The sequence below is a fragment of the Chelonia mydas genome, chromosome 6 (genome assembly GCF_015237465.2).
Source record: "Chelonia mydas isolate rCheMyd1 chromosome 6, rCheMyd1.pri.v2, whole genome shotgun sequence".
NCBI lineage: Eukaryota > Metazoa > Chordata > Testudines > Cheloniidae > Chelonia > Chelonia mydas.
This window is the reverse complement of record NC_051246.2, coordinates 56263031-56275440: the sequence shown is the minus strand read 5'-3', so window position 1 is coordinate 56275440 and position 12410 is coordinate 56263031. Positions and strand designations below refer to the sequence as shown.

General features: G+C 41.7%; 1 protein-coding gene across 7 annotated transcripts in view; it reads left to right on the top strand.

Moving 5' to 3' along the window:
- The window catches only part of LRRC4C (leucine rich repeat containing 4C), a 921733-nt gene that overhangs the window by 836113 nt on the left and 73210 nt on the right, over positions 1-12410 (top strand). Inside the window, exon 1 of one of the 7 annotated variants that reach the window (XM_043548658.1) lies at positions 971-1072. The exons of the other annotated variants lie outside the window; for them this stretch is intronic. The gene's annotated coding sequence lies outside the window, so the exon portion shown is untranslated. Of the gene's footprint in view, positions 1-970; positions 1073-12410 lie in introns of those variants that run through there. 7 annotated transcript variants of the gene reach the window in all.

The following is a 12410-nucleotide window of genomic DNA, read 5'->3' as shown; positions in this document are numbered from 1 at the left end:
CCTAATAATCAACCATAGTAATTCTTGATAAAATGGGGAAGAGAGTCAATCAGAACAAGACTGAGGAGATAACCCCACTCCAGGAAAAGCAGAAGGAAGCTATCTTTCCTGTCCCTAGCTTGATAGAGCAGCACGTATCCATAACTCCCCCCTCCTCAATGGCTGGTGCAGTGAGACATTCCCCCACCACCTACTTTAACCACAGCCCCTTCCAAACCCGCATGCCTTGAAGAGCAGACCCAGTGAGAGATTGCAGAGTTTTAAACCTTGTTTCCTTCCATGGCATGGATGCTGTAGCAGGGGTGTGCTAGTGAGTCAGTATTGCAGTAGTGAAGCATGTGCATATTATTCAGGAACTCCATGGCTACTGGCAAGCAGGAGGCTTACACAACACTTGATATTCCAGGGTGAAAAGGCTTATGCAGACTCAACCAACACAATTAAAGAGGCTGAAAAAGAGCAGTGCCCGTTACTGCCGGGAGCCACTGGAAGGGTTCCAAAGTCTACCTGCCTTAATGAAAAGTAGGGCTTTTTCAATTTCCCAGCAAATCCAGGGTGTGGTGGTGGGTTATTGGATCAGTGACAGCTGTGTTCCTCAGTGAGGTGGGGTGCCTTGGGTCTGTCGTTTGATAGAGAGAACAAACAGCTCTTTGTTTTCCTATCCTCCTTATATGACATTCCAATAAATAAAGAAATGAAAACCCTCCAGAATCAGTATAGACTAAGAAAGCTCTGTTGAGGTTGCTAGGCAGCAGAGGCCAAAGGCATAGAAAGCAGGCAGGGCTTTGAAAACAAAATCTGTGACTTATGGGTTATCTGAAATAACCACTTATTGTGTCATCTTTGTTATAAATAAGTGAATATGGAATTTGTTTGTTTATTTCTTGGGTAGATGAGCAGCATCTTTAAGAAATTTGAAATGAAAGACCTATTTTTGTATCTCATTCCCTTTAGGCTTTTGGGATTATACATATAACTATTATTTATAATGGTACTGATTGATTTAATTGAGATTTTTGACTCTGCAGGTCCTGACTTGTGCCTATATTCTAGAAGCAGTTTGGGGCAGCAGGTTGGTTTGTTTGTTTAATTGTTGCTTATGTTTGATTTTATATCACTGTGTGTATGTATGTATATATATGTAAGAAAGACCCAACCTCCAAGGGTCAGAGCACCACTTGAGATGTGCTTGCCTCTTATTGATATCAGTGGGAGATGAGGCACCTCAACACCTTGTAGGATCAGTCCCTATAACGAGATCCCTCACTGTCAAACTGTTGCACTAACACAAGGCTTTTCCTATCACCACTACCCATATTACAAGGCAATAGCACTCCCAATAGCCAGGGAATTCAGACGCAAGGTTAAAATTTTGGGCCACTTGATCTCCTTGACATCCATGTTTAAATAAGTGAATTCTGGTTTCTCTGGAGTGGACTGTCTCCTCAGGGTCAGCATGTGTATGTTTATGGAAGGGTCCAGCCACCTCTGTGGCACTGTCTTTTACACCCCTAGTACTCCAAGGGCCCGGCAAGATGAGGAAGTCCTCGGGTGGTTTGGGAGTGGACGACAAGCATCATCTCCCCCTGCTGGTAAAACCACAGAAAAGGTAATGCAGTGCCTGACCTTGTATACAGTCTGCTTGCTGAGCTCTGGAATACATCCTTTAGGGTGGGGTTCTGGGAACATCCACCACAGGAGAAGACCTGGCATTATGTTGGAGGGGGAAGGGAACACAAAGCTTCAGAAATATGGAGGCCCAAGTCCTCTCCATGGTTTGTCCTGTACCTTCTGAAGAACTCCCAGCGTCCTCAGGATTTAGGGTCCCAATCCCCTTCTTTTGCGTGTGAGGCAAAACTTGCCTCGTCCCATGGGATAGTTCAGAGGAGAAACCTTCTAGGTTTTTTTATGTGTGTTTGATTTTTAGACCCTCTGATGGCCCTGTTAGGAATTGCGTCTCGCAGGTTTCCAATGGTAATCCATACAGTACTGTCCGCTCCTGATAATACAACCATATCAGCTGTATAACGGTCTTGAACAATAGGAGCATGTACTGGGGAATGGGGAGGACTGAAAATATAAATATTTTTCTGTAATTCTCTTTCTTGGTGTGTGATTTCCTTTTTTAAACCACTCTTGTTGATGTTAATTGTCAAAGCTTTGAGACTCCAGAGAATGTACGGACTGCAGGTCCATAGTCTCACAGCATCAGGGTGAAGAACATCACCAGGTGACCCAATACATTTGTAAGCAAGGTAATATTGTCATCCTTATTGCATCCCAATCAAACTGAGCCATGGTATCCCAAATGAAATAAACCATTGTATTTTTCCATTGGCCCAAATAATCAGTCACCTGGTGTGAATCTGCCACTTAGTTCTGAGCGCTCTTAGCTTGCAGTGGTATCTTCACTACATACGTATTTAGTGGTTCTCAGCAAAAATTAGGTTTGCTGAGCAAATAGATTTTGTGCAGTCATCCTAAACAGATTATTCCCAGGATGCTTTAGGAAAAATCTGACAAGATGACTCATTCCTTTCATTTATTGTGCTATAATACCTGTGCAGGGCGAGAAAATGTAGACAATGGAAAATCATACTAATTAGACAATGCAAACTGAAATGGAATTTCTGATGGAAAAGTTACATTAGTAGTGTCTTTCCACTTCTGACTCGGGGCAGGGGAAGCTAGATAGAAGGTTATCTCAGCTAGGGAAGCTTTTGCCTCTGCTCAGCTCTTAGTGACGTAGATAGGCTTGGCTGGTTGAGTAATAGGCTGGGCTTTCAAAAGTCTCAGGGAACCACCTTCCTTTTTTCTTGCTGGTGAGCTCCCTCCACCTCCCAGGCATCTGTTAATTAAAGCCATTCAGAGTTACCACTGCTGCAATTCACAAATCGCTTCCATGCTTTGCCAACCTTGGCAGCCTCAAGACAACAGACCAATCTGCAATCATAATCTTGCTGCGAGTTTCATTTCTACATGGCCTGCAGCCCTGGCAGAGTGTGAGATCATGAGGCCTCCATATCTAAAGACAGGTTTCAGAGTAGCAGCCATGTTAGTCTGTATTCGCAAAAAGAAAAGGAGTACTTGTGGCACCTTAGAGACTAACCAATTTATTTGAGCATAAGCTTTCGTGAGCTACAGCTCACTTCGTCGGATGCATTCAGTGGAATGACTCATCGGATGCACTCAGTGGAATGCATCCACTGAATGCATCCTATGAAGTGAGCTGTAGCTCACGAAAGCTTATGCTCAGATAAATTGGTTAGTCTCTAAGGTGCCACAAGTACTCCTTTTCTTTTTGCATATCTAAAGAGAGCAGCTACCTTTATTGTGTTTGACTGAGAGGAGCTGATAGATACATTCCCAGAGGAGAGGGAGGGTAGGTGGCTGGGGGGTTGTGGGAAAGGCAGGGGGATAGGGTGGATCTTACATTTGCCAATGTTCAGATCATTCATTTTATTCCCCCACACTCCATGGATGTATAGAATTTTGCTTTTCTCCCTGTTCCACCTTCCCCTGCAGTTTTGAATATTGGCCTCAAAATTTTCAGCAAATGTAGCATTGTTTATTTTATTTTGTTTGAAAATGTCCAAAGAGTCTGCAGAAATTGGTTTCTTAAAAGCTGGCACCAGCAAAGGGAAGGAATAATGTGCTTGTAGTTAAGGAACTGGGCTGGGACTCAGGTGATCTGCATGCACTTCTTAGCTCTGTCTCAGATGTCCTCAGTGACTCTGGGCAATCTATCTATGCCTCTATTTTCCACCTGTAAAATGGGGCTAACAATACTTCCTTACTGCACAGAAGTTTTGTGAGGATACCTTCATTAATGTCTGATAGCTACTTTGATAGACTGTGATTAGGACTTTGAAAGTACCTAGATAGATAATCCTGGTGCTGCTGGTGTCAGTTATGATTGTGGGCTTTGTAGTCAATGGGAAAAATTATTTCCTCACACTAAGGACATAGCTAAAAATATGTGTGAGAGAAAAGTGTCTGAAGTTAGACCAGCTGGAGTTAAGATCTTCAACTGCACATACTAACTAGTGTCAGCACTTAACCTTAAGGGGGAGGGTGGGGGAACAGGGTGCTGCAGGGAGTGGGGTTAATGTCTTAACAGAGAGTGCTCTTCAATATGATTCACCACAGAGTCAATGCCCTAGGTGGAGCAAGGGGGGCACTGTGTCGTTGGAAGTGTTGTGTGGCGGGGCGGTGAGATATAAAACTGAGCTCTTGATTGTAACTGATTGTTTAAGACTTGGCTCCAATATTTAATGAAAGAAGATTTTGTTTTAGCTGAATTCTAACTTTGGACATTTAAGTAGAGCCTCCTCTTGCACCTTCAGTTGAATATGGTACTCTCCCTCACTTCTTACCAAATTTTGCATCCAGTTAAACATGTTTAAATTTAATATAAATCCAACGGAGTCACTCAAGTTTCACATTGGTGCAAGTGTGGACAGAATTTGGCTCTTCCTCTCCTCAGCTCCTGTATAATATTTCTGTGCACTATTAAACAGCTGCCCCATTCAACCCCAGAGGTGGCTGCATTTCACTGTTAATTTTTTTGACTAAATAATTTGTTCGGGTTTCTTAAAGATGAAAGGTTTCAGAGTAGCAGCTGTGTTAGTCTGTATTGACAGAACCAGAAGAGTAACCAGAAGTCACCTACTACAGGACAGGCCCAACAAAGAAAATAACAGAACACCACTAGCCATCACCTTCAGCCCCCAACTAAAACCTCTCCAACGCATCATCAAGGATCTGCAACCTATCCTGAAGGACGATCCCTCACTCTCACAGATCTTGGGAGACAGGCCAGTCCTTGCTTACAGACAGCCCCCCAACCTGAAGCAAATACTCACCAGCAACCCGACATCACACAACAAAAACACTCACCCAGGAACCTATCCTTGCAACAAAGCCCATTGCCAACTCTGTCCACATATCTATTCAAGGGACACCATCATAGGGCCTAATCACATCAGCCACACTATCAGAGGCTCGTTCACCTGCACATCTACCAATGTGATATATGCCATCATGTGCCGGCAATGTCCCTCTGGCATGTACATTGGCCAAACCAGACAGTCTCTACGTAAAAGAATAAATGGACACAAATCAGATGTCAAGAATTGTAACATTCAAAAACCAGTCGGAGAACACTTCAATCTCTCTGATCACTCGATTACAGATCTAAAAGTCACAATATTACAACAAAAAAACTTCAAAAAGAGACTCCAAAGAGAGACTGCTGAATTGGAATTAATTTGCAAACTGGACACCATTAACTTAGGCTTGAATAAAGACTGGGAGTGGATTGGTCATTACACAAAGTAAAACTATTTCCCCATGTTTATTTTTCCCCGTACTGTTCCTCAGACGTTCTTGTTAACTGCTGGAAATGGCCCAACTTGATTATCACTACAAAAGGTTTTTCTTTTCTCTCCTGCTGGTAATACCTCACCTTACCTGATCACTCTCAGTTACAATGTGTATGGTAACATCCATTGTTTCATGTTCTCTGTGTATATAAAATCTCCCTCCTGTATTTTCCACTGCATGCATCTGATGAAGTGAGCTGTAGCTCACGAAAGCTTATGCTCAAATAAATTTGTTAGTCTCTAAGGTACCACAAGTACTCCTGTTCTTTTTAAAGATGAAAGATGCTAACTGTTAGATATATGGGATCACAGTCTCACCTGGTGTATATCTGAATAGCTCTGTGAAAGTCACGGCTCTATGCTGAACTATACCAGCTGAGCAATTTGCCTGTTGTTTTTATTCCTGTGGTTTATGGTAAAGTGTAATCACTTTGTGGCACCTTATAAGAGAGTTTGATGTCCATCTTGAAAAAATGGCAGTTACATGACATGCAGCAAGTGTTAGAATGTTTGTTATAAATGTTGAGTTATCACAGTAGGCATTGTGAAAAACCTGTTGGACCCTAATTGATTAAGTCCCATGTGCAGATTAAGTAAGAAGTATAAAAAAGAGTGATTCAACTAATAGTTTTCAGAGTAGCAGCCGAGTTAGTCTGTATTCACAAAAAGAAAAGGAGTACTTGTGGCACCTTAGAGACTAACCAATTTATTTGAGCATAAGCTTTCGTGAGCTACAGCTCACTTCATCAGATGCATGAAGTGGAAAGTACAGTGAGTATGTTTTATACACACAGACCATGAAAAAATGGGTGTTTATCACTTCAAAAGGTTTTCTCTTCCCCCACCCCAGTCTCCTGCTGGTAATAGCTTATCTAAAGTGATCACTCTCCTTACAATGTGTATGATAATCAAGGTGGGCCATTTCCAGCACAAATCCAGGGTTTAACAAGAACGTCTGAGGAACAGTGTGTGTGGGGGGCGGGGGAGAGATAGGGGTAGGAAAAAACAAGGGGAAAAAAACTGGGAGTGGCTAAGTCATTATGCAAGGTAACCTATTTCCCCTTGTTTTTTCCTACCCTCTCCCCCCCCCCCCCCCCCCCCCCCCCCCCCCCCCCCGTTCCTCAGACGTTCTTGTTAAACCCTGGATTTGTGCTGGAAATGGCCCACCTTGATTATCATACACATTGTAAGGAGAGTGATCACTTTAGATAAGCTATTACCAGCAGGAGACTGGGGTGGGGGGAGAGAAAACCTTTTGAAGTGATAAACACCCATTTTTTCATGGTCTGTGTGTATAAAACATCCTCACTATATTTTCCACTTCATGCATCCGATGAAGTGAGCTATAGCTCACGAAAGCTTATGCTCAAATAAATTGATTAGTCTCTAAGGTGCCACAAGTAGTCCTTTTCTTCAAGTAATAGTGAGGGCTCACTTCTTTCCACCTTCCCCCGTCCCCCAACAAATGCACATACCCACATATAGACCTATGCATGCCAGATGTATTCTCAATGGCTACAGAGTTTAACCTGCATATACACGACTATTTCTGGACAAGCAGAAAGCAGTTGGGAGTTGACAGGACGACAGTCATTATCAGGCAGTTGTAATTTTTCATGTAAAATTATGTGGGCAGCTTCCATTGCTACCAGGCAAATTTAGACAAATAAAATGATCAAATGAGTAATTTTTGATATTCTGTATATGTATAAATGAAAGCTGGTAAGCCTCTGTTCACTCAGTTTTACTACTACTATTATCTGTGGGGATTTATTTTAGAAGAAAGGACCCTTAGATGGAACCAAAGTCAATAACCCTCAAGAGACAAATGGAGGCAGGAGAACTTAGTAGCAATTCCTTTTTATATTTCAGGGTGGAATAGAAATAGTTATATGACATGAGTAGATCATTTTGGATCTCCTTGGGATAAACTGAAAAATGAAATGTAAAAGGAACAAGCTTAGCCTGGTGAAAATTACAAGTCCAGTCATGCAGTCCTTACTCACCTGCCATACATGTTACCCTTTTGCTTTCCAAAGCACGATGTTGTTGCTAGAAGCAGCTTACCCATTGTATATCATAAATTTTAAACGTTCATGGCATTCGGGTGAAATTCTGTCCCGATTAAAATTAATGGCAAAACCCCCATTGACTTCTGTGGGGTAAGAATTTCACCCAGTGTCTCAATTATCTTTTGTTTTTCATTCTTGAGACCTTTTTTCAGTATGTTTTTTTTCTTTCTGTGCTTCTGCCACTATCTTTTAAAAATCATCACTCTTTTCCCTCTTTCATCCTTCCTATGCTATTCTCTTTCCACTGTTATGTCTCTTCCTTCCATTTCTCACCCACCATGGTCCTCTCCTCCATTTCACATCCCATCCTTCCCATCCCTCAAGTGCCTCCCAAGTTCTCTTAGGATGGGGGGTGGAATATGGATTTCCCTCACCCTCCAAATGCAGGCAATGAGCGTGTCATGGAAGATGATTGTGTGGGAGAATGAATGTGCATGTTTTACCCTCCAAATGTGGGTAAGACAGCTCTGCCCCATGGAATTCAATGGTACAATTAGACTGCAATTAAAAATCTATGGTTGGCACATGTCAGCGGACCCAGACTTGCAGGGCTTGGGCTACGCAGCTGTAAAATTATGGTGAAGAGGTTTGAGCTGTGTCTGGAGACCGGGCTATAGGAATCTATCCCCATGTAGGATTCCAGAGCCTGGGCTCCAGCCTGTGCTTGAATGTCTACACCAGAGTTTTAGAGCCCTCACAGCCCCAAGAACCCAAGTCAGCTAACATGGGTCAGCTACAGGTGTTTAATTGGAGTCTGGACATACCCTTAGAGACTACAGGTACACACCCTAAATCATTTGAAATCTCTCTACACAGCAGGCTAGTTTCAAATAGTAAGTTCAAGAGGCTCTTCTAAGGAGAAGTTTAATAGTCAATACCCCTGTTTTTCTTCTAGACACCCACCTGCATAGTGACCTACTCATGTTGTTAATGGAGTCTTGCTACATTTTTGAATTCTGATAACTGCAGATTTACTTGTACAGATTTTCGGATTAACCTCCAAACCAAAAGCCATTAAAAACAAACAAATAGCCCTGCATTTCATTCCATAAAGCAAGCAAGCTCAAACAAACCCTTAGTACATGGGATGCAAAATATAACAGCTAAACACCTATGTGCAATTAGCTAAAGGTAGCTTTTTAAAAAAATGATTCTACAAAATGTTTCATGTGAGTATATTTTCAATATACAAAAAACTTTTATTCCATATTGTACAAATAGTCTGTTTACAGTGCCATAGGGGCACACTATATTTTGCTGACATATACCATAACAATGAATCAGGAAGCTTTCTTTAATTCTATTGATGTATAGGCTTTTTTATGTTGCTTATAACCAGAGTATCTGAATGCTTCAGAAACTGTAATTAATTTAGATTTATAAAATAAGAGAGACCTTTCTGAACAGTCTAGCTACATCTGACCAATACTTAAAACTACAGTAAATGAAAAAAGGAAACAGCAACCTATGACTTACAAGTGTACTAAATAATCAGACCACAGAAATAATCAAAATTCCTAAATATTGCATCTATGTGCTTGTGTCGGAGTCCTTCTTAAAAGATGTCCCATGTAGTATACTCTAAATATTAGTAGATCAGTGGCATTATTTTTGTGCACACACTCCGTGAACATTATAATTGTCCCATTTTACAGATGGGTAAACTGAGGCACAGAGATTAGGGACCTGACTGAAAGCCCATTGAAGGCAATCAAATGATTCACAGTGACTCCATTAGGCTTTGGACTGTGCCCTAAATTACTTGCTCAAAGTCAAGCAGGAGGCCCATGGCAGAGTTTAGAATAGAACCCAGATCTCCTAATACTGATTAAACAAAACAAAACAAAATGGCATCTTGTACTTTATGGCTCCAGTCCAGCAATTTGATCTTCTAATGTGAACCCTTTTTCCTGTGCAGAGCCCTGATGGGGCTAGCAAGAATCCCTCCTTCCTAGTGAGACATACAACACTTGTTTGTAGCCCTTGAAGGTTCTATTGCATCAGACTTCAAGTCTGTGACATGTTCAGGTAAAAAAAATGCTTATTGTAGGTCATTTTTGGAGGTGGTTATAGAAATGTTTATATCGATCGCTTCCCCTTCCAATTCCTGTACACTCTTTTAAGGGTGGGAAAATTTGAAGCTCATGAAAGCAAAGAGCTAATAGCTAAAAGCAAGCCTAGTAAAGACTTGCTGCTGTGCAAATTTCCCCCATGTTGTTCTGCTAAGAGAGTTAAAGTGCCAATGCTGCTCAGTCAGTGTGTTTTGAGTCCTGATCTACAGCTCCTCCTACTATTCTAGTCCTGAGCTGCTTCTAAGCAGGCACTGATTGTCGCAGCTGATTGCATGGTTGTTTAGTAATGCTGGCAAATGTTCACTAGCTATAGAGTTGAGCCCCACCAAACTCATTTCATTCTTTTACACCAATTAAGCATTAAATTGAACCCATATTTCCATAGATGAAAAATTTAAGCGGTTCTTTTAGAAAAGGAAGAGAATTTGAGACCCAGCTGGTTACTTGCAAATGAAGTTTCAACCTGATATGTGGCCAAGCAATATACCTCTGAGAAATTGGGCTTATAATATCTACCAAATGAACCTGAATTGTGTCAGCAATAATGAATGAAAGCCACATCAAGCCTTTGTGCTCCATGCAAGGTCTCAGAGTGAAAGTCCCCAGTTTCTCGCTGGTTTAAATCTTAGTTCTAATTAGTATGATTAAGGATATATTTTTTTTTAAAGTGCAATGTGTTTATAAAGTCATGTCATCCAAGTGATGGTCTCTACCCCAATATACCCAGCATACCAGCTGTATGAGAGACAAGCAATTGGCTAAGAATTGCCACTTGAGCTTTCTCCTGAACTCAAACCTTAGCCTGAAACATTTCTGAGCTGACAGAAAATTTGGCAAACCTTTTTTTAATATGCATATGCCTTGAAGTTTCCCAGAGTAAGAGGTGCCAGAATACTGTCGGAAATGCTCTTCTGATGAGATTTCCAGCATCCTGGTTTTCAGCTTGATGAGGTTCATGAAATTAAGGACAATGGCATTTTTCTTTTCTTTGTTTGGTGTTTGATTGTTTTTGTTTTATTTCAACCTGAACTATAGATAAAATAATGCAAAAATACTGTTGTTTTGGGAGGTGAAAAGTGAATCCCAACTTTATTTGTTTGCGATTTAATCTGGTATCATGGTGTTATAAACTGAGTTTCACAGTTATTTAGGTGTATTAGTAGAACACATTGATGTACATCATCAGTTGCATCTTCAGTGAATGTTTCTATCAGCTACCTTTGTTCAGGGATCTGGATGTGATGGAGAAGGGAAGATCCATGTTTCCATGGCTTATCTCAGTGGTTCTCAAGCAGGGGTCTGGGGCCCCGTCGGGGGCTGTGAGCAGGTTTCAGGGGGGCCACAAAATAAGGCCAGCATTAGACTTGCTGGGGCCCAGGGCACAAAGCTGAAGTCCCAGAGCATGGGGCTGAAGTCTGGGGTCCTGAGCCCTGCCACCTGGGGCTGAAGCCAAAGCCTAAGCAATGTAGTTTTTGTAGGGTGCCCTGTGGTGTGGGGCTCTGGGCAGTTGCCCTGCTAGCTACCCCCTAACGTTGGCCTTGGCTTTTATATGCAGAAAAACAGTTGTTGTGGTACAGGTGGGCCGTGGAGTTTTTATAGCATGTACTGGGGGCCTCAGAAAGAAAAAGGTTGAGAACCCCTGGCTTATCTGTCTGGCAAAAAGGTTCAAAGCTTTTGGGGCCAAGGAAACAGGAAGCGGAGTTCCAATTGTTCTTTATTCTGTCATGCTCAGAAGTAACTCACTGAGAGAAGTAAACTTCTTTGGCCTGGTCTACACTAGGAAAATAAGTCGGTATTCCCACTCCCGAGCGACACAATTAAACGGACATAATCCCTGGCGTAGACAGTGCTGTGTCAACAGGAGAGTTCTCCTGTCAATCTAACACTGCCTCTCATGGAGGTGGAGTTCCTACACTAATGGGAGAACCTGCCCCATCAACGTAGAGAGTGTCTTCAGTGAAGCGCTACAGTGGCACAGCTGCAGTGTTGCAATGCGCTTTTGTACTCTCTTGCTATATCACCCGCACACTGGGCAGAGAAATGTCAAGTTAAAAGTAGTTAAAACCAGGGAACAGGTAATAATTAAATCGCGGATCATCCAATTTCCAAGGTTACATTAGCAACCTAACCTGTTTTTATCTCTCTGAAATGAACCTCCAAATGTTTTCAGAGTCATTCATCACGCCTAAATTCTGGAGTCTTCAGAGGAGGCAAGAGGGAAATGAGACAAAACGCAAACCTTCTCAGGAACATGGGACTTGCCCTACGCAGGGCATGATCTGAGACCCGTTAATGCTGATGGAAAGACTCCTTTTGACTTTGCAGGGCTTTCGGCCAGCCCTGCGGAACAGACTGTTAGTGATTTGGGAAGATGTGTGAAGTATTTCCTTGAATTTGATTTATTCTCCTTATTCTCACATTTTCCCCTCACGACTACTAATGAAAAACTCTTGTGTGTGTGTGTTAATTCCAATTTCACCCTCACATTTTAGTCTCATTTTCATAATGCTCAAGATCAGAATAATCTCCAAAGTATGAGAAATGTCTAAAAGGATGGGAAAAAGCACTCATTAGACCTAAAGGGAACATTATTACTATTATTATTATCTATTAATTAGTCATTCAAGACTTATATTCAAGGAAACATAAAAAGTATGATTCTGAAAAATGCTGAACATTCCCAACCCTTGCTGAAGTCAATGGAAATCCATGATCGATGGGGGTGCTAAGAACCTCCCGCATCAGGCCCAGATTGTCATAAATGTACACAGAGCTTTATAAATGAATAGAGGAACATTCACTCCAATAAATATATATAATATTCTCTTTCTGATGTGGTTGCCTATCTGCCAGTTATAATCTTAACTCATTTCTTAACTAAT